Here is a 22,326-nt window from a genome sequence, read left to right as displayed (position 1 = left end):
CAAAAAAAGAAACTAAAGAGCCACGATCACTGAATGTAATGCATGATTACGGATTATCTTTTGCAATAGTGGACATTATTGGGACAAGTGATAACATCTGAATGAGGTTTATAAACAAGGCTGGCTTCATGGGCATGCAACTAGTGCAGTGACATGAGGCCCAGGCTCAAAAGGATTAACACGTGGTAGGTTAAATGCTCTTCGGTAATCATCTTGAAATTCTTAATAATTTTATCTGTGCATCTGTCTGTCGTAAGTGAACCCTGATGGGACAACAGAGCATGTGTAGCCACTGTGCTACAAAACTGTGGCCTTTTTTTAGCAACTGTGGTAACAAGTAATATTTTAATATTTGGGGGAATGTGATTGAAGGATATATAGGAAGTCTTTGTATAATTCTTGCAATATGTCAAACAAAAAGAAGAAAAATCCTATTCTATCTAGCTCACCTCTCAATACTACTCACATTTATAAACCATGTTTACAGAATTACAAATATAAAGTTATGAAAAAATATGTTATTTAAAAATGTCCAACACCAATTCTTGTAAAGTAGTGAATAACTAGAAACAAATAACTTTTAGAGTTTTAATTTTTTCTTCCCTTACATTTGCGAAAACGCTGATTTAAGCAGTTTTTTTTTTTTTAAAAAAGGACATTAAACACACGCACACACAAACACACACACAAACCACCAGATTAATTATTGTAAAAATCTAGTATATCTATCCTTATAGACAAAAATGTAACTAAAATATGGTGGCTCTATCCTAAACTTCCCATTCTGTGATCCCTTAATTAAGCTCTGAACTAAGTTTTTTTTTTTTTTTCTTTATTAATTAATTTATTTTTTCCCCCAAAGCCCCAGTAGATAGTTGTGTGTCATAGCTGCACAGCTTTCTAGTTGCTGTATGTGGGACGCGGCCTCAGCATGGCCAGAGAAGCGGTGCGTCGGTGCACGCCCGGGATCTGAACCCGGGCCGCCAGCAGCAGAGCGCGTGCACTTAACCGCTAAGCCACGGGGCCGGCCCCTGAACTAAGTTTTAATTCTATAAAAGGTTGAATTCAAAAAGTTCATTTAGGGGCCAGCCCAGTGGCATAATGGTTAAGTTCGCGCCCTCTGCTTCGGAGGCCTGAGGTTAGCAGGTTCGGATCCCGGGCGCAGACCTACGCGCTGCTTATCATGCTAAGCTGTGGCAGGCGTCCCACATAAAATAGAGGAAGATGGGCACAGATGTTAGCTCAGGGCCAATCTTCCTCAGCATTCTTCTTTTGGAATAACCTTATAAATCAAATCATTGTCAAAATTTTTATTTTAATCAAACATAAACATCAGTGCAATTATTTTTAGAATCCCAGTAAAGATATATGATTCCACATTTACAAATCATTTTAAAAAAAAAGTATAACATTTTATTTTCTGGTTCAAATTACAAGGGGATTATGATAATATCCTTCTTTTAGATATTGCTAAAACAGACCGAAAAGTGAATGAGGCGACTTTCTCTATAAGTGAAACATTTAGACCCCCTACACAATTTGGTTTTTTGGATGCCTTTCTTTTGTTTGATTCATATGTAAGGTTTGGGGACTGTGAATTAGTTAAGGCTATCACAATGCCTTATTTTTAGACATATCAGAAAAGAAAAGAAACAATATGCATCCTGCTTGATAAATATGAAAAGGAAAAGCTTGGGAAAAGACACATAGTTATCATAAAATTTTTCAACAAAATGGGAATTTTTTGTGACTTCTTTTTTCTCAAAATATATCTTTGCTTTATTAAAAGATAACTGGAAAAGCAAACTAATGAATCAGGCAGAGCTAGTCTTGGGGCAGAAAATGCCAGTATCAGAATTCCACAGCCAAAATCATTGTTCTTATGACGTGTTCCTAAGACCTCATTATTAATGATTCTTTTAAATTAATCTATAAGAATAATTTTTAAATGCTTGGTAATAAGCTTAATAACATGCTAGATTTAGCAAAAGAAAATATAAACACTTTGGCATCACACAAACTCAGTGTTTTCTTACTGAACTTTCAAAAAAAAAATCAGACTATCATTCAATTTAGATTTGAACCTCAGTCTAAAACCACACATATTAGTTTCAAGAATTTTAAAATGCATCATTACTGACTCTTTTGTACTTTATATAAATAAAATAATCTAAGTTAAAAATCAATTTTCAACTTAAATACGGGTAAGTAGGGGACATTTTCACAGGCTTAAGAAAAAAAACAGGCTTCTGTCCAAAGTCAGTGCTCCATACCAGTAAGTGCTGGAAAATAGTTGTGGGGCTTCTGGTAACCTATTCTCATAAGCAGGGAACGATCAAATTAATCTCTGTACAGTCTGCAACCAGGCAAGTCTTTACAAGCAGTAGAGTTGGGAAAAAAATGGACAGCAGCTAATACCCCCATGGGCTACAAATACCCAGGTGCCGGGTCAGTAGTTTAAAATAGCCTTCTCATTGGCCAACTGGGGCCCAGCAAGAGAAGTAAGGGCCAAGCTAATAAGCTTGGCACATTTGGAATTCATTGGAGGCAAAGAGAAAGGAAAAGCTCCACAGAAAGAAAGCATACAGAAAAGTATAACAGTCGATTTAATGCAATCTTTAAAAAAACCCTTGCTGGATGTTAAATTTCATGAAATTTCTCTGAAAACTAGAGATTCATCTTATAAATAGTACTGGAACTCTTCATTTTAACATGTCTTTATCTTATTTTCCTTTCCGTCTCCCTCCTCCTCCTGCCCCGCCTTCTTTCCAAAATATGATGTAATGTAGACTCACCATCATGCATATTTAGGTGGTTATTTTTCCAGATGCATTCCTCACAACTACAGTCTACAAAATGTTAGCTATGGAAAACTAATTTATAATTTTGAGTCTGATTTACAAATTATCCCTTCATTTACTTATTTATTCACTCATTCTCTAGTGAATTCATTCATTCATATATAGAGCGCACACGTTTATACTTGAGAATGCAAGCCAAAATCCAAAAGAATTTTTATAGCTTTAAATACAGGCATTTGTGAAATTAATGGTAAAGTATATACATTACGTATGAGCTAATCCAGCCTCTTTTATCTCTTGGGATTTGACTCTCTATTGCCTTTTCCCAATCCTTCAAGATGTTCTATAGCAATGACAGAGAAACTGTTGTCACAGAGCTTTGTTTTGAAGGTAAAACAAGATGCAATGTAAACTAAAAATTTGTTTACACAGCTGCCCTTTTCTTTTGTTTCTTGTGGACAACTCTAAGACACTATCAAGATGTTATGAATAAAGAGAGATTGTGAGAACCTCAAACCTTGAAGTTGAGGGCTTCATAGGATATAAAGAAAGGATATTAAAGGGTTAACTATTTTATTTATTGTATAAGATTTTCAGATTTTGTCCAAATCTTAAAGGGCTGGGACTGTTCTCTCATTATGGATTTGAGCAAAGAGAAAATTAATATGTGAAAGACTAATGACACATCCACTTCTGCAATACCAAAGAAGTTACTTTTTAAGTACATTATTTTAGTATAATTCTTTAATGCAGTTTTTTCCACGTGGCTCTAATCTTGGCTTCCAGTTAGAAAAAAATTACTTCAAATTATCTTTATTATTAATTCTGCAAAATTATAATAAAGTATTATAAGGTTTCAATGTGTCAGATTTAGACATTGAATATAAATTTTACTACTCAAACCAAAGTACAGAAGTCCTGTTGAATTACTTACACAATTATTTACCTAATTTAGAATTTCATAGGAATGAAATAAAACCTATACAAATCAGACCAAAGTAATCATATCCATAACATGCTATTTTGTTATTTTTAACCTTAGTTGTAATATAAAACCTTACACTCTATTTTATGACAGTTGGTTCCATGGAATGATTTGTGGCATACAGCATACTGTTATTAGCTAAAGGAAATACCAATGACATCATTTAGCCATTATAGGAGATAAGCTCACCTATTAAAGAACAATACTAACAGTGTTTCATATTTCTACTAACCTGGCATGTTGAATAAGTTGCACAGAATATTTTCTTCTACAAACACATTATAGTTAAAATATTTGAACTACCCTTGAGTCTCCAAAATGAATGTGTAATATTGCAAAGGTTTGATAATCCCAATGATTTATCAGCCACATTATCTATCCTGTTGTATTTTAATAAACAAGAAAAGGAAAAAAAGACTTAAATTTTGTAATACAAAACTGGAAATGAATTTATTTTATAAAAGTGCAATATCTATCAACACAGATATATTAAAAATTATTTTAAACACAGTAAAAAGAACTATATGTTCACCAGAGAAAAACATCTTAATAAAATATTGTCTTCTTTATCTCCTTCAGTAATATACATCATCTTTAAAATGTACTACTAATTCACAGGAGCAGCATGTAGCCCCTCATTAAACATTACAAGAATTGAGTTATTTGACCTGTGAAATTTAGCCACTCAAGTTGTTCTTATAGATAGGGTTCAAAGTTACACTAGACACTATTGCAACACTGATGGAGATGGTATTGTGTATCATTTTGCTCTCAGCTTGGATTCAAAGCCTGGCTTTCCCACATGTTAGCTGTGTGACCATACACAATTTTTTTCTCCTCAGTTTTCTCACCTATCTAATGAAGAACAAACAGAATCTGTTCTCACAGAGTTGGTATGCAAAATTAAACAAGGTAATATATATGCAAATAGCAGGTGTCCAGGGTCTTCTCCATTAAGAATGTTTTTACCATCAGTGAATGAATGCATAAATTGTTTGAGGTTTGTTTATTCCTGGTAATATCTTTGACTTCTTTTCAAATACATTCTGCCAAACTAAATAAAACATAATGTAACCATAAGTCACATCTGGCAAAGAGTATTTCTAGTAGGCTTAGCATTATAGTGACAACCAGATGTTGAATTATACAGATCAAAATGCATTCTTTTTCTGCTGTGGCTGACCACTACACTGAGTAATGTTAATTATTTAGAAAGCTTAGCATTTGTCAATGTGAAAAACATGTTTTGCATTTAATACAAAGAAGCTTCTCAACCAAAGAATTTGGGTTAGGGTCACAATCTAAATTCCACTTTCCATCCTTAAATTAAAAAAAAAAAATCTATGTCTCATAGTCAGTACTAATATTTATCCATAAGTTTACATATCATATTTTTTACTTCAGGATTATGGGGAATTTGAATCAATCAACTGAAATAAATGATATGTACCAGAATACAGTTTGGTATTCCATTTGGCTCAATGGATAGTTCTCTTGCCATAGGAATGCTTCAGTCACTCTTAACAAAAGTTTTTATTGTCATTATAAATCTCAAATTAAAGAATCCCTTTGAGTACTACTATAGATATGTATCTAGACTAGGTAGATCATAACACATACAGTTAAGATTCAGTGCTAGGAGTTTACAAATACTACTTCTTACAGAACTGTGCCCTCTAAATAACAGTAATAAGAAATGTAAATGGTTACTATAATACCAAGTACAATTAAGACTGAGTTCCTTTCCAAAAGAAACACTCTTTCTTTTGACAAGAAAAAATTGTCAAAGTCTGTGAAATTTTATGTTTCCTTCATTAATGGAATCATTTATTCACTGTAAAATCATGATTGTCTTTTAAACTGCCAATGTTTTTGTATGCTCCATAATGAGCAAGTATGTGGTTCCCAAGACTTGACATCCATAGTCCCTCCTCAATGAATTAATCTTTTTTCAAAAAGGAAGTAGCTACTATGAAGACTCACCAAGATCAAGTCTGGGAAAGGATTTAGCAAAGAACTTCTGGTCAAGTGGAGTGCAATGTAAGCATATTCACCACATCTTTATTTACCTCTCAGTTGTCTATATATATATATATCCCATCATTTTCTATGTTATTCTCATGAATATTTCAAATATTTTTAGATAGTCTTTTACAATATTAGGACACTAGTAACATACTAGAGTTCTAAAAGGACAAAAAGCTTTTTATTTAATCCATTACTTAATCATGATTCTGATACTTTTGAATTGATTATTGAAAACATGAATAGATTTTCCCTTTTGACTGATATTAACCAGAAATCTTCTGCAAAGGACAAAAGTGAACGTGCTATTGATTTAGACTAAACTACTTACATACAGTATCAAGATTTTTATTTTTCGTTCAGGGTGGTGATAAAAATTGATGGATTGAAAGAATGTTTCCACTTCTTAGCAGTAACACAGCAGTTGAGGCATCCTTAATATTAGTGAATATTAAAGCCAGGATAAAGAAGTGTCAAACAACATGATTTTAAACTTTTTCAGATAAGTTATTTCAAATTCAATTGAATAATTTTTATAGACCACGGATTTATTCTTGTATTTTTGCAGACTAAAAAAACTAAGTTGCAATGGCAAAAGAGCAAGTTACTATTCCCCTCACAGTAACTGAACAGGAAAGACTACAGAAACATGCTCCCTACTGCAACAACGTTTTGTTTTTCACAATCTGCTTCCTTTTTCTAGAATACTCCTCTTCAGTTTCCAGGGAGGCCTTCTCTGAACCTATCAGGCTAAGTTAGGTTTTTTTTTATTATGTATTACATATATATTCTTTATTATTATAACAGTCTCAAAAAAATATTGTTCTTTTCCTCAGAGAAATTATTTCAGTTTGCAATTACACATTAATTAGTGAAACTATTTGAGTAATGTCTGTCTCTGCCAATGCAATGTAAAACACCATGGTACTAGGACCTTGCTGACTAATACAAATACATTAACTAGGACAGAGCCTGGCACAGAGTAGGGTGTTATGGACTGAAACGTGTCCTTCCAAAACTGGGGATTGAAGCCCTAACCCCCAATGTGATTGTATTTGGAGATGGGGCCTCTAAGGAAGTAAATAAAGTTAAATAAGGTCATGAGGATGAAACCTGATCCAACAGGATTAGTGTCCCTATAAAAAGAGACACCAGAGAGCTCACTCCCTCTCTCTCTCCATGCACACACATGGAGGAAAGGCCATGTGAGGACATATTAAGAAGGCTGATATCTACAAGCCAGGAAAAGAGACTCAGGAACCAAACAGACAAGCACCTTCAGATGGGACTTCTGGCCTCCAAAACTGTGAAAAAATAAATTTTTTGTTGTTTAAGCCACCCACAATATAGTACCTTGTTAAAGCAGCTTAAGCAGACTAATGCAGTAGATAATCAAAAAGATGTGTTGAATGATTGATTGAATAAATGAAAGAATAAAAGATAATGGGGGGGGGGAACCTTTCCCCTAAATTCATTTTTTCATGAGAAAGAACAGCATTTAAGGTAACTTTCTGACATTTGCCAGTCTATGTTCACTCTGCTGAAGGAAAAAAAGTGACTTCTCTAACTGATGAGTTTAGGAAAGGACCCTGACATACTCAGCTCGTTTCTTTTCCCTCTCTCATCTGTGGGTAGCCAGGCACACACAGGAAACACAGATCCTGGTGTATTATTCCACACCATAAATTTTACAGTGGCATCCCCCTACATGGGGAGGCCTGTATGTATCCCTCTGAGCTTGAATCTGCTTATTTCTGGGATGCGATATTAGGGAGCCCAATGCAGCCATATGTGTAAGCTACATTCTCCAACCACTTTATTAACATTTTGATCTCCACCTATCCAGATTCTTGTCTAGCTCTCAATTTAATTAAAATTAACATCTGAAAAAAATGTGCTATTTATTGGGCCTATCAAATCCATGTAGATGATATTACCACTGTTTCATAATAGAATGGATCATCAAATATTCAAATCATCAATGGAAATTGTTTAGAATTTTGAAAAAATAATTTTGAATACATAATGTTTAAGTACTAATTTTTGTCATACAGGTAAATAATACACTTTGAATGTCAACAAACAAATAGCCCCTCCTTCCCAAAAAACAAAAATAAAACACAACAAAAATCAGATACTCTAAAAGATTTGGCAAACTACAGCCCACAAGGTTAATCTGCCACACTGCCTGTTCTTGTGAGTCCCGCGAGCAGAGAATGCTTTTTACATTTTGTAATAGTTGAAAAAAAAATCAAAAGAAGAAGAATATTTTATGATGTGAAAATTATACAAACCTCAGATTTCAGTGTCTATTGAAGTTATGCTGGAATACGGCTATGCTCATTTTTTAACACATTGATTCCAGCTGCCTTTGCACAGCAGCGTTCAGCAGTTAGCACAGAGACCACATGTCCTGCAAGCCTAAAATGTTTACTATCTGGCCTTTGACAGAAAAAGTTAGCTGACCTCTGCAACAGACTAATGGTCTATAAAACGGTGCTTGATTTTAAAGTCTGACCCACCAGCATTCATCCATGACTAAGTATTAATAGAGAAGTAATTAATCTATGTTACTTGATTTGAATATATGTTACAAGTTTTTGAACTATTTCATGAGAAATATTAGTCTGATTAGTATTTTCTATATTTAGAGACAAAAATGTAGAAAAATCTTTGTCGTTAATTTTACTTATTCTCAGCAAGAATATCACTAGATCATATGCTCCTTGTAGCATATAAACTCAGATAACAACAAATTTAGCAAAACAAAGCCCATAATAGATGCACAATAAAGCACTACTACAATACATGAAAAATTCCATATCTGAGCAGGCCTCTTCTGTTCCTGCAGCAAAAATATTTCTCAGTCATGCTGGTATGTACATATCTAATTGTATGAGACATATTTGTTTTCCAGTATATACTAAATATTAGATTTCTATCAAAAATGAAACAGGAATATAACACAGTGGTTTAATCATTATCTTCATTCTTGACTAAAACGTCTTCAAAAATAAATCTTCTTACCAAATGTATTTTATCTTTAGTGATCAGTGTCTCCAATTACTTTTTATTGTTAATATCCTTTTACCCATCCAGTGCTCTGCATGCTCTGAATTAGTCAGTCTCAATTTCTTGCTTGGGATTCTATTCATGTTGATGATAAAAATTAACTTAATAAAAATGGAACTTTAAATACCTGATTTAACCCAAATATTCCAAATGAAAGATTATGAGCAAAATCCCAGCACTACAATTCTATTTACACATTTAAAAAATTTTTTCAGTGAAAAAGAAAATCCTCTTCCATATGAATTATCACAAGTTTCCCAAAGTCAGATTCTGCAGATATTTCAAAAATAAAAATAATAAATTGAATACATTAAAAACATGCAAAAGGTGCTATAAAAATAATCATTTAGAATCTAATGAAAACACAGCATCACATGAGAATTACAACAGATCTTTCAGTGTACTACACAAACACGTGACATACTATTAAGCAAATATAATTAAGGACAAGGGAGCTGGACTTTTTTTTTTTTGGTAACTTTAGCTGCACATATGGAGCATTTTGTTTCACTTCTGGTTTACTTTCTTTTAATCAAAGACTCCCACTGTAATGCCTTCACACAGGGCTCAGTGTTGTGGTCACCATGGAAACCATAATTCTGAATGTCCTAACTTGTGTGATTAAAATTTAACACAAAGTAACATTGATAGTCTCCCTCATTTCCACTACCACCAATATCCAATTCTAATTAGCAGCACAATAACTGGTTTGGAAGGAATAAAGAGCTCTGACTACTATAGCCTCACATTGCCAGTTATTCACAGGGAATCTCATGGACAATATATAGTGATGGTTCTCTTTTACAAAACGCCTGGTTAAACAGAGGAATTATCTTTAGTTGACTTTCCAGTCTTCTCTAGAAAATAAAGTATATCGTTTTTTTTCTTTTTATATGTTATAATAATTTTTTAAATTCTATACTGATTTCACTTGCCTGTTCAACTCGAGTAAAGCTATTTATAACAGTCTAATATACTAAGACAATAAATGAAACTATATGACATTTTAATTCCTCAAATCCACTTGTAATAATTACATTCATTTCTATAATTATTACAGTGCTGTCTTAAACATGGAATTAACCCTTCTAGATATATTAATCATTAAGATACAACATATGCAAAACCTTCTTATTTAACTGACTTTTAAAATTTCGACTGGATCTTTTTCCCTTTTCTTCCTTTTTTTTGAGCACTATGATAGGAGCTGATAAACTCTCAGTACTCCATTAAGGAAATATATGCTCGCTTGCTGATTATTTTGATTTGCAAAAAATTATATTGTCTCAGGGGCACACTTGCACCAATCACGTGTCCTGGTACTCATCACCTCTACTTATAACTAAGTACAAATTTATTGCAGTAGTCAACACACCATTTTAAATTTGGAAATTATACTCTGTCATTCCAACTGAGCTTCTCACTTACCTTATTATCTATAAGAGCAAACATGAATGACATTCCTTCCCACTCCTAAAATCCCAAAGGACCGAGTTTATGTTTATAGAGCAAGAGGGAAGATTTTGAATATTAAACATTTAGAGTCAGGAGGATACCTTAGACATTAAGTCCAATGCTCTCAAATTTTAGGGTAGAAATTGAGGCCTGTGGAAGTTAAATGATGTCCTGAATATGTCTAGTAATAGAATCAGTACTAGTAGTTTTAAGTATTTATCATTTTTATTCACTACAGAAGAGTGATGTTTCCCTTATGATTATTTGGCATCTTTTTCTACTTTTATTCATAAACCTAAATACCTTGAAAGTATAAAGTATATACCATATTTGTAAAATAGATCTTGAAAATTAATGGGTAACCCAAACGATGAAATAACGATAAGTTAATTTTGTTACACATTATTGTCTAATATACGATTTATGTCATTTAAAAATTTGATTTCATATTGAAAATCATCTGCTTTATTACATCTTTAGCCATAAAACATTTTCAAAGGCAGTGCTAAACAAGTCAGCAGTGCCTTTTACTAATTAATATTAATTCCTATCATGAAAAATATTAAAAAATCATCTCTATTCCTGACAGTTTCACACAGTTCATTTGATGTTATTTATCTTTAACTATAGATCTGATGATTAACTGAAGTAAGCAATTTCTACTTCAAACACCATTTTGACATTTGAATAAATAAAACTTTTAGTGATGTCTGACTCTATGGATAATTTCTATTTCCGTATACTTTCAACTTACAAGTAAGGGATTGTCCTGTCCTACAAATGGTCCATTCAGGATGTTTATTTCTAATTAGAATATGTGAATAAATTCAAGTAACCCTAGTGTAAGTTATTCTTTCCTTTGCAGTAAGAAAGAATGAAGAAGAGAAAAGGACTGGTGTGTGAGTATACATGTGGAGGGGGACCAGGGGCTAGGGAGACACTTGAGGAAGGAGAAAAACCACATGCGAAAGAGAAGAGGAGGGAAAAGAGCAGAAGAGAGGATTCCTTTATTTGCATGTTCTCTACCTCAGATCTGATTCGGCTATCTAAATAAATATTAGATTTTGAAAGATCCTTTGTACATGTTAGTTCAAATTTCAGGAATACACCAAGGAAATCAAACACGTAAAAAAAAAAAAAAAACGGTGGTCTGTACCGGAGGCTCCATAAATGGAGTTAGATGATAAAAGAGCAGATGAAGTCAAAAAGGTAGAGTGGTCAGCAAACCTGGGGAAGCCAGGAAAGGCATGAAGGAAGACATTTTACAAAGTAGTACTAAATCAGATTCAGGTTGATAGATAGCATTATCATGAATGAAACTTGCTAATCAAGCCTGGATGAAAACTTTAAATATAAAATTCTCTGCCATATTTTCAGTATTAATAGACAAGAAAAAAGATAAGGTAACATCTCAATGAAAAAAATATATTCTTCAAGTTGGACTGTGGCGTCATTGACTGTCAACGCATTTACAGAGGCTAGTAATTCTCACTCCATGATATCTAATGAAGGGTCTATAAAAATGGATCTTTTCAATCAAAATCCAAAATTCAAAGCTAAAACCATCATATTTCCTATTTTTAGAGTTCCAAAGGATGCTTTCTTATTCAATAAATTATTTTTTTATCATATTCATTTCCACTATTCCTTATTTTTACTTTTTGGGAGTATCAGAAAGGACACTAACAAATTTCCAGGTTTGCAGTTTTAGTGAGACATTGTTCAATGATCTTTTTCTCAAGGCAAAATAAAACATATCAAAACTAACATCACTTTATTATTTCATCATTCAGAATCTAGCCTGCCGGGTGTGATAAAAGACTTCTAAAATAATATGAAGAATGGTTCGCTCCAGAAATTTCAACAGAGCATCTACTTTACAAAGTCCAGATTGACTTACCTGTTCAAAATATGGTGTGGTATCACTCTCCAGTGACTGATTTATCACTCACCCACTCTATTTCCACAACTATACACTCAAACCGTCTTTGGAGTAAAATACAGAAGAAGTAGAATCTTTAATTTAAACTTTAAAAATCTCTTCTTTGAAGAAATGATTCTTACACGTAAGAGATTCATATACCCCTCAGGAGCCTGAAAAGACCAGTTACCACTTTCAAATTTTTTTACAGGAGATGAGCAACTTCTGTGGTTATTCACATTTCCCGAGATAAATATTCACATGTAGCATTTAGAAAATACGAGAACAGCACCAGTCTAAAGCAGCATCTTAGAAACACTGGTCTTCTAGCTCTGTGGTGCAAAAGAGGGAGGAAAGGTTGGCGAGGAAATAGACAACACAGCTAACTAGGAATTGAGAGGTAGAAAGATGCCGTGAAATTCCCAATTCTCGGGAGGTTTAAGGTGGTCTCTGAAGGAGTTTTCAAAAGCTGGACCTCCGGAGATCATGTGCTTTCATATTTTCATATCCCCACATTTTCCCCATTTCCCTTTTGGATAAACTTTTGACTATTTGTTTATAATGCTGGCCAGATAAGGAAATGGAGGATAACTCTGCTTCAGTCATATCTGTCCTTTTCTTTAAATTCTTTTATAAAATGATTTGAAATTCAGAAAGTTTTGTGAGAACAAGAAGGCAAAATTGTTACAGGAACAATAAAACAGGTTATATTAACATACAAGAAAAAAAGTTTTTTGTTTAAAAGTCCTAACTTTATATAATTTTGTAATAATTGCTGAATGGTGATGTAATGATTTCATGACATTTTCTATGAAAGTGAAATCCCAGAAACTGCATTATTATTGTCATTGTTATATATTATTTTATATTTTAACCTATATTTATTATGTCAAAAACTAATAATGAAATATAAAACTTTATTCTACTAAATCAAATTTCCATCCCTCTCAGTGGTAACAGTAATAATATCTTCCTTACTAGGTTAATGGATTATTAAATAAATTACATGAAAATATGTTTCAGAGTGCCTGGGGCATAATAGACACTCAGTGATGTCAATCTGAATGTGAGAAGTATCAAAAAGCACTATGCAAATCCATGTTATTGGTGTCAATTCAGAAACTAATTTATTAGCTGGAAAACACACAGATTTATAGTAACTACATTGTACATTAATATAACAACAATATAGACTTTCCTCCTGAAGGAGTTGAACTTGGATATGACAGAAAACGCACTGACTGGGAAAGCCAAAAGTGTGTTGGGTACTCTTCATTTCTCCCACACTATACATTATGTTGTCAGAGATCAAAGCCTCCAAATGATAAACTACTCAAGAACTCAGTTCGTATGAGTCAAGTTCACAATAATTTTCCAAGGTAAATCAAAATAAGAATCTCCCCTTCCAGATTAACGTAACAAATGTGTTTTAATGTAACTTAATATATGTACATCCCTATAAAAGATTAAAAATACCCAATTATGATTTATCTAGGGTATTATCAAAGATAGTTAAAAATGTTCTTTTTTACTTTAAAGATTTTATCATCATTAAGGGCAGAAATGGGCCAATATTATAATTGAATTTGTATTCTAAATATATGAAACAGGAATATACATAATGGGAAAAAATCTAAGCTTATTTCATTAATTTTAACTTTGTTAAAAGTTTACTTTCTGCTATAGCTAAAGTTAAAAGAACTCTGTCACTGGATATCATATGTACAAGAAATGTGTCAAGCATTTGGGTGAAGGTATACTGTAGGTAGCACTTCACAAATAAATCCTTTCCTTCTTTAGCTAAAACAGGCTATAGTAAATGCAGTTTGAAAATGATCTCAATTCAGATATGGTCTTAAATTCATGGTGAATATAGCTTGGTAGAGGCTCCATTAGTTCATTATTCCTTGTTTGTCTATTAACATCAGCACAGCATGCTCTCTCAGAAGACGGGATAAAAAACCTATTAGCGTTACTCTTTCTAAACTAATGGTTGAGCTCTTCCCCTGCATATCAACATTGTCCAAATTGTTTTATTAAACTTATTCCTTGGCATTCTATTAAAGTCAATGCCAGAGAAAACATTTTCAGCTATCTTATCATTTTCTCATCTATTTCAAATAGGTTACAATTGGCTATTTTTTAAAAGAAAGCTTTAATTCATTGTGATATTTTGCTGAATGGATTTAATAACGCATTATAACCCTCATATTTTTATTATATTTATTGTATAGGATTAACCTAATAGTGAGTATGTTTTAACTGAAGCTAGGAAATAGTCCAATCAAGATAGAAAGCACCTGAAATAACAAAGTACAGTAAAGCAAAGTTATTAGAAATGATCTCTATAGCCTTTACCCAGGGATAACTTTTCAGAAGCTATGTTTTCAGCAAGGTTTTATAATACACTTCTTCTGTTCTTTTCTTATTAGTAATTCTTTTCAAAAGTATATCAGAGGGAATTACTACTACAATATTTACTGATAAAGGTATAATGATAAAAAGCATTCATTTTCTTTGAATATTTATACATGCCCAGAATAAACATCGAAATTTCATTTTCAATGACTTATCACTAGATTATCCATAAACTGATAATCCAAAAATATTGCCAATTCAGTGTATTTCATCAAGGATGAAATTAAATTGAAATGAAAAAGAAATCTATTAAAAACTTCATTTGTGGAATAATTAATAACACTGAAGATTTCTTCCCTCATGGCTGAGAACACCGAGAGACAATATAACAAAAAGTGTTTGTCTACAAAATTCAGTTTCTTCATTCAAATTTACAATGGAGAGTTTACATGATTATACATGCATTACCACCAAATTTTATAAAAACCTAGCCATTCACAATTTTTGGCAACAAAGCCAGCAAACAACTGCTTGCTTCCATTACACTTGTAAGAGGCAATTTGAGAAGATACTCCCCAGGAATTAAATTTTGTGGATAAACATTTTACCTAATTGCATTATTGTTCTCAGAACACTGAAGGCAGCACTAAGCCAAACCAAGAAATCCAATTTCTTTATTTCTCTTTTTTTCTTAAGCAATAAAGTTCTCTTCCACTAACACATTTTAGGACTCAAGGAAAAAAATGCATATATTGTATATTAAATGGGTTGGAAAGATATAAAAGAAACTTTTATTTAAGTATAAAATTTACAATGTCTTAAAGAAGAAAAAATGTGGTCCTCTTGGGCTAAATAAGGTCTAAAGGTATATATTTCAAAGGTTTATTTAAAAGTGCACTGAAGGGAGTTCACCATTTGAACTTCATCAGCGCTGAGAGCCCTGGTGTTTGTGAACAGTTCACAGAATGCTGTAGCTATTAGTTCTAACCCTCTATTTCATGTTTTTTATCTGATTGTTGTATCCCATTTTTAATGCATCTGTCACACTTCCAAGAGATGTTGCTCTTTAAAATAACAGTGTCCCAATACTACCTATAATTAGGTTTCTATTAAGTATATAATAATATATAAAGTCTCTGAATACGTCCTCAAATGTCCTCCTAGGTATCTTTACCCAATACTCTATCACTCAGGAAAAGCATATTTCCCCAAAACAGATTATTCATTATAATCTAATGAATACTCTGGCCTTCCCATGACCATTCTCTTAGAATGTCCGTTCTCTGTTCTTCAGTAGTAAAATCCTTCTCATATGCTACCGCTTCTGTGAAGCACTCCCAAGGCCTTTTGTTCTGAATTAATTACTCCCTTTTTCTCATGTTTCTATTATAGTATTCAGCCTATTACAATATAGTTAGTTGTACACGTTTCCATATCCCCAACTAGATTTGATTTTCTCTAGGTCAGAACAGCATTATCACTCCAGAACACAGCAGAGGTCTTACACACATCAGACTTACACTAATAAAATGTGTACTAAATAAATGACTTTTTTAAGTAAATAAAAATTAATTTGTTTTAATCATTCCTCTTCAAGATTTACAATGACCTTCCTCAGCCTTTGAAATACATTACTTAAAGAAGCAGCAGTCATTCTACCTCAAGCAAATGTAACCAAAGGTGAAGTTTTTAATCAGTCTCTTCTTATTGTGAGTATATAAGCTTGAAATTGTTTAGTAAAATGCATATTTACTCTGAAAAAAGGAGAATTTATTGTGAAGCCTATGTTTCATAATTAAGAGGAGGCACTAATTAAATAAATTTTTATCGACATTAGAAATTCTGGAAAAAATTTTAAAACACTATTCTAAATAAAATCCTACAATACTAAAAAATGGTGATATGACATTTACATTTACCCACATATTTATCTAATTGAAAACAACATCTAGAATTTTTCAAATTATTAAACTTGTGAAAAATAGTAAAGAAATTAATGATTCCATAATATTCAACTTTCTAGAATACTTAGCGGATTTTTTCCAAGCACCAAAACCGTTTTTCAAAATTTTAAGTATTGTTTAAAAGTCTTTTAAAATGGATTGTACATATTCTTCCCTTCTAACAAAGTGTATTAAACACGCATACAAACTTTTTCTTCTCAATGACCCAAGATCATCACAGAATTGCAGCATCCTATTTTTTTAGAGCAAGAAGGTCCTTTATGGATAATCTAGTGCTGCCCTCACTAATTGGACAAATGAGAATACTACAATCCAGAGAGATTATATGATGTGCCCTGGGTCTCACAGCAAGTAAACGGCAAGACCAGGCCTCAAGTAAAGGTAAATTGATCCAGCATTCTTCCTAATAGGAACCACATTTGTAAAATGTGTATAACTCAGAGGCCCTTAGATACTTAGGGAAACTTTGCTCTGACCTATAATGGATCCAGTCTGCTAAATTTTTTATGATGATTTTAGTACCCTTAATATACAATGTCAGATTCATATTTAGTTTTCAGTATTTCTATTCTTCTATAATTTGGTTAATTTAATTTGCTGGGTCTTGAATGCTAGGTGACCACACTTGTTGGAACATATTGCAAAATATATTCTCAATGAGGGTCTTTTCTATGTAAAAAGCACATGACCTTAAGTTAGAATAAAACAGCTAAATATTGCATCCAGTGCAGTTAAGCCAAAGTCTCTATGGTTAGTTGTTTGGGGATCATTTACTAAAGGAAATAAGACCACTCTTTTTAAAGATTTTATTTATTCATTTTTTTCCCCCAAAGCCCCAGCAGATAGCTGTATGTCATAGGTTCACATCCCCCTAGTTGCTGCACGTGGGACTCGGCCTCGGGTTGGACGGAGAAGTGGTGCCTTGGGGCGTGCCCGGGATCCGAACCCGGGCCGCCAGCATCAGAGCGCGCGCACTTAACCGCTAAGCCACGGAGCCGGCCCAAGACCACTCTTTTTAAAGTGAAAAATATCACAGAAGGAAAAATCAGAAAAGCAGCATTTTCCGCTTGGATGATGTAATTTTTCCTACCTAAATTCAGAGACCAATAAAAGCAAGTCTTGCCATAGTCAGGCTAGTGTTAAAAAATTAATAACTTAACTCCACACTTGAAGAAGATGAAAGTTTCTGCCTAACACCAATTTATATAACGTCATTTAAAATAGAAATAAAACAGAAACAAAATCCAGTAAGAGAAATGAAACACAGAAATAATAAAAAAAAATCAATAGATATACTTACCATATGACCCAGCAATCCAACTGTTAGGAATCTACCCTAGAGAAATGAAAATTTAAGTACACACACACACACACACACGCCCCTTGCATGTAAATGTCTAAAGCAACTTTATTTTCACATTAGAAACAACCCAAATGTTCTTCAACAGGTAGATGGATAAGTGAACTGTGTGATCCATCCATACAATGGAATATTGCCCAGCAATAAAGAGAGAATAAATTATTTGACATAGTCAAAAATAAGGATGCATCTCAAAGGCAGTATGATGAGTGAAAGAAGTTAGTCTCAAGAGGTCAGTCTCAAAGGCTACTCACTGTATGATTCATTTGTATGACATCCAGAAAAAGCTAAAAGTACAAGAATGAAGAACAGATCAGTGGTTGCTAGGGGTTAGAGACAGAGGCAGAGTGACCACAACAGGCAGCACAAGGGAATTTTCAGGTAATAAAACTATTTTGTACCCTACTTGTGGTGATGAAAACACAATTTTATACAACTCTTAATTCTCATGGAGTTGCACACAGAAAACAAAAAACTATAAGCATAAATAGACAGCCAGAGATATACAGACAAATAAATAACAGTCATGGTTGCATGGGTATATACATTTGTGAAAATTCCTTAAACATTTGCAACGGGCAATTTTAAATGTATATACTCAAAAATTTATGAACAAATCCCTCTCCTGCAAAAAACAAACAGGAAAAATCTATAGCCAATAATGGACTGCTTTTAGTCTTAGCTGTGGCATACAACCCCAATCTATAAATATTTATAGCATAGAGCAGATCTCTCTCTATTCAATATAGCATCCCTGATTCAGACAGAAATGAGCAGTCTTTTTTGAACCACATAATATTTTTTCAATGTCGTGGATTAGAGGCAGCAGTGGACAGTTTAAGATAAAGAAGATCTGGTCAAATAGAAAGATCAAGACACAAGATTCTGTCCGGGCCACTGCTAGTTCAGGGTTTACCCACAAAAATAAATAATAGGGAGTGAACATCACAGTCATCTTAGAGGTTTGACTGGACTAGTGTGCTTCCCACATATCGCCCAAATTCAAGTTTAATATTATCAGTAAAAAGCTGTATATCCTTTCAGAGTGTTTATTCTCAATTAATCTTTTTGTTTCATCTTTAAAGTACTGAGTTAAAGAACATGTTCAGGTATTTTCAAGATGAAAAAATCTAAAGAAGGCCTGGCTGCATTCCAAAATTACGGTGGTCATGAGCTTCTTTGCCAAAGCAGGAAAAGACAGGGATGTTTAAAATAGGCCGAGATGTATGACAAAAAAAGACAGGAGATGAGCAACGAACTTTGTTTGCTCTGACAGTCTGTCTTTACACTATTTATGTATAATTATTTTGAATACTCAAAGTTCTTAAGTTTGTTTTTATTATTTTTTGCTTTTGTTTTAAGTACTCAGCACTGTTCTGAAGTATGAATGGTTTAGGTTTAAGTTGATGGGTGAGGTAAGTGATGAGTGACATGCTACTTACACAGAAATTGTAATTTGTAACAATAATCAAAGAAAAGATGGACATTTTACATTGAAAATTATTTTTCTGCCTTATAGGTTTTAATATGATATTCCCTAAATGGCAAGCTTTTATCAGACATTTAAAATACAACATTTAAAAATGATTAAAGGAAGAAGGGGAGGATACAGGTAAAATGACAGCTTATGGAAGTGAAACCTGAAAGTAAATTTTAACAACATGCATCAAAAGCTTTAAGAGTCATACACTTGGACCCAATAATCTCACTAGAAAAAATCTACTCAAGGAAATAATGACTTAGGTACCAAAAGATTTATATAAATATATGTTTATCTCAGGAGTATTTATGATGAGTAAAATGTAGTATGATACTAGGGAAAAGGTACTTGCACATATATGAGACCATACATATGTTTATGTATATTTTTTTATTTAAAAGATAACTAAGAATTTACACTAAAACATTAACCCTGGTTTCCTCCCGGTGTGGGATTATGGATAATATTAATACTCTCTGCAATATTTTCTAAATTTTCTACAATGAGTATGCATTAATTTTATAATATAAAATCTAATAAATATTTTAAATGATCAAATTTTAACATTTAGCCACTTTCAAACATAAAAAGTTTTAACAGAAATGTTTAGTAAGAAAAGCTATATAATCAAAAATAGTGATCCAAGGGTATTCAGTAATTGGTTATTACTTCTCTAACCTTTGTAAAACTCTACTAAAAATAGGTTTTATTTTTGTTTGGGTAAAAAAGTATTGCTGTTTTGTACATACTCCATTTGCTGTTCACTGCTTTATGGCCGTGGTGTAAGTAGTGGCTGACAACTTGTGCTTTGCTCAACTGACTGGCAGCTATCATTCGAATGCCACACTTATCTTTATGCAAATTTACAAAGGTCACCATTTACGCATGGAAATTCTGAAGGGCACTAACTATACAGCTGACAGATTCTGACAGCCACCATATCTCCAAGAAGGGAATAAGCAGCGATGACTGTCTGAATAATTAATGTGCCTTTACTCTGCCCATGGCCAGTTTTTACATCCTGCACTTTCTGACCATGGTTTTGAAATTAATTAGAGAATGTAATTTCATAACAAACCAAAACATTTTTTTTTTTGATTTCTATAAACAAATGGGTAAAGAAGTCAGGCAATTAACAACTTTCAGTTTAGGTGTTATGTTTGTAGAGATCACTCCCACCTAGATATAAAAATTAACATCTAGGTCTGGATGTTATTTCTGTAAAAAACACGCATTACTATTTCGGTAAAAGCATTAATTACTATTTCTGTAAAAAAAACAAACAAAGAACTCTGCTCCCTAAAGCTCCGTAAATGGCACCGCCAGCCAATAGATTGCTAGTTTCAAACCTGAGACTCACCTCACTCAGACTTCAACTCTCTCTATCCAAATGCAGTCGGTCACTAAGACCCGTCAATTTTACCTTCCGAACAGTCCCAAATGTGTTACTGCACTCAATCCCCACTGTTGTTGCCTTAAACCAGATCTTCATTATAACTCACCTAAGTTACTGCAAATATTTCCCAGATAATCCTCCTGCCTCTAGTCACACACTCACCCACACTGCCTCCAGAGTTACGATTCTATTATCCAAATTGATGAGCAAGGCCAGTGGTACAAAATAAAAGACACATAAAAATAGAAATTAAAAGGATGCTATAAAGAGGAAATATTTAGAATATATTAACTAATGGGAAGAGACAAGAAACAAAATTGTGTAACATGTGGTCATATGTGATCTGGAGAAAAATAAAGCAGAAGAGGAGGGCAGAGGGTGCCCAACGGCAGTTTCAACTTTAAATAGGATGCTCAGGGAAGGCTGCCACGAGAAGAGGATAATTAAAGCCTAGGAAATAAGCCACGGGAGGAACTAGGGAGAGTGTGATTGGTAGAGGGCCCAGTAGGCTAAGGCTCCTAGGTAGAGTAGCTTGGTGAGTTCAGCGAACGGCAATGAAGCCACGGCAGCTGGAGTGCCGAGGAGGCTGAAGGTGGAACAGGGCTATGAGCGTTGTACGCTGAAAACAGTGGAGCCAGAAAAACAGGAGGCTAGTGTAATTCTCCAGGCAAGAGGGGATTGTGATTTGAACCAAGGTAGTAGCTGAGTTGGTGCTCAGCTCAGGAGTCACACAGAATGTGCTGATGGATGTGCGATATGAGAGAGAAAATTCAGCAATCATTCCAAAGATCTGTGCCTAAGGAATTGGAAGAATAGGGCCATTAACCAAAACTTTTGTGAGAGTAATGTTTCTAAATAGGCTTTATTATTTTGAAAACTTCGATTTGACGCTTTGCGGTTAAATCCATCAAAGAGGTCATTTACTGTGGAAAATCTATCTTCTCCTTTGAGGTTCAAAAATTATAGTTTATTTAAGGACTTGTAAGTGCTTAAATATGCTCAGCTCTATTCTAAATGATATGTGGTAGATAATTTTGTTAACTCCATATTACAGATGAGGAAATTGAATATGCAGAGGATAAGTAACACCCCCAAGGTCATATGTAGAGTCTGTATTCAAAACTTGCCCTCTTTACTCTGCTTCCTCTCAGGTGTTTTTTGTTTTTGTTTTTGTATTTTATTACTAAAACAGAATGTAGAGGTTTCCAGGGCTGATAGTGGTGGGAGGGGTTGACTATAAAGGGGCATGAGAGAACTTCTGGGGGTGATAGATACGTTCTATATCTTGATTTTGGTCATACTTACACAACTTTTTGTTTGTCAAAACAAAATTGTGTGTTAAAACCAGTTTACTATACATACATTATACATCAATAAACCTGATTAAAAAGGCTAATCTAGCAAATATCATAAATTGACATGTTAAAAATACATATATTTTGTCCAAATGTAAAGTGGACCTCTCATACTACATAATTTGTTCTAATACTTTTTTTCTGATTAAAGCAA

At 33.4% G+C, this 22,326-nt stretch overlaps 1 protein-coding gene across 18 annotated transcripts in view; it reads right to left on the bottom strand.

Annotated features, from left to right (window-relative positions):
• Positions 1–22,326, bottom strand: part of ADGRL3 (adhesion G protein-coupled receptor L3) — an 812,769-nt gene that overhangs the window by 614,555 nt on the left and 175,888 nt on the right. Inside the window, exon 3 of one of the 18 annotated variants that reach the window (XM_087434379.1) lies at positions 17,882–17,917. The exons of 16 other annotated variants lie outside the window; for them this stretch is intronic. The gene's annotated coding sequence lies outside the window, so the exon portion shown is untranslated. The remainder of the gene's footprint in view (positions 1–17,881; positions 17,918–22,326) is intronic. One more of the 18 variants, XM_087434380.1, reaches the window with a different exon arrangement.

This window comes from Ceratotherium simum, chromosome 8 (genome assembly GCF_057802395.1).
Source record: "Ceratotherium simum simum isolate JZ-2026a chromosome 8, ASM5780239v1, whole genome shotgun sequence".
Classification (NCBI taxonomy): domain Eukaryota; kingdom Metazoa; phylum Chordata; class Mammalia; order Perissodactyla; family Rhinocerotidae; genus Ceratotherium; species Ceratotherium simum.
The sequence above is the reverse complement of the archived record's forward strand: the minus strand, read 5'-3'. Positions and strand labels throughout refer to the sequence as shown.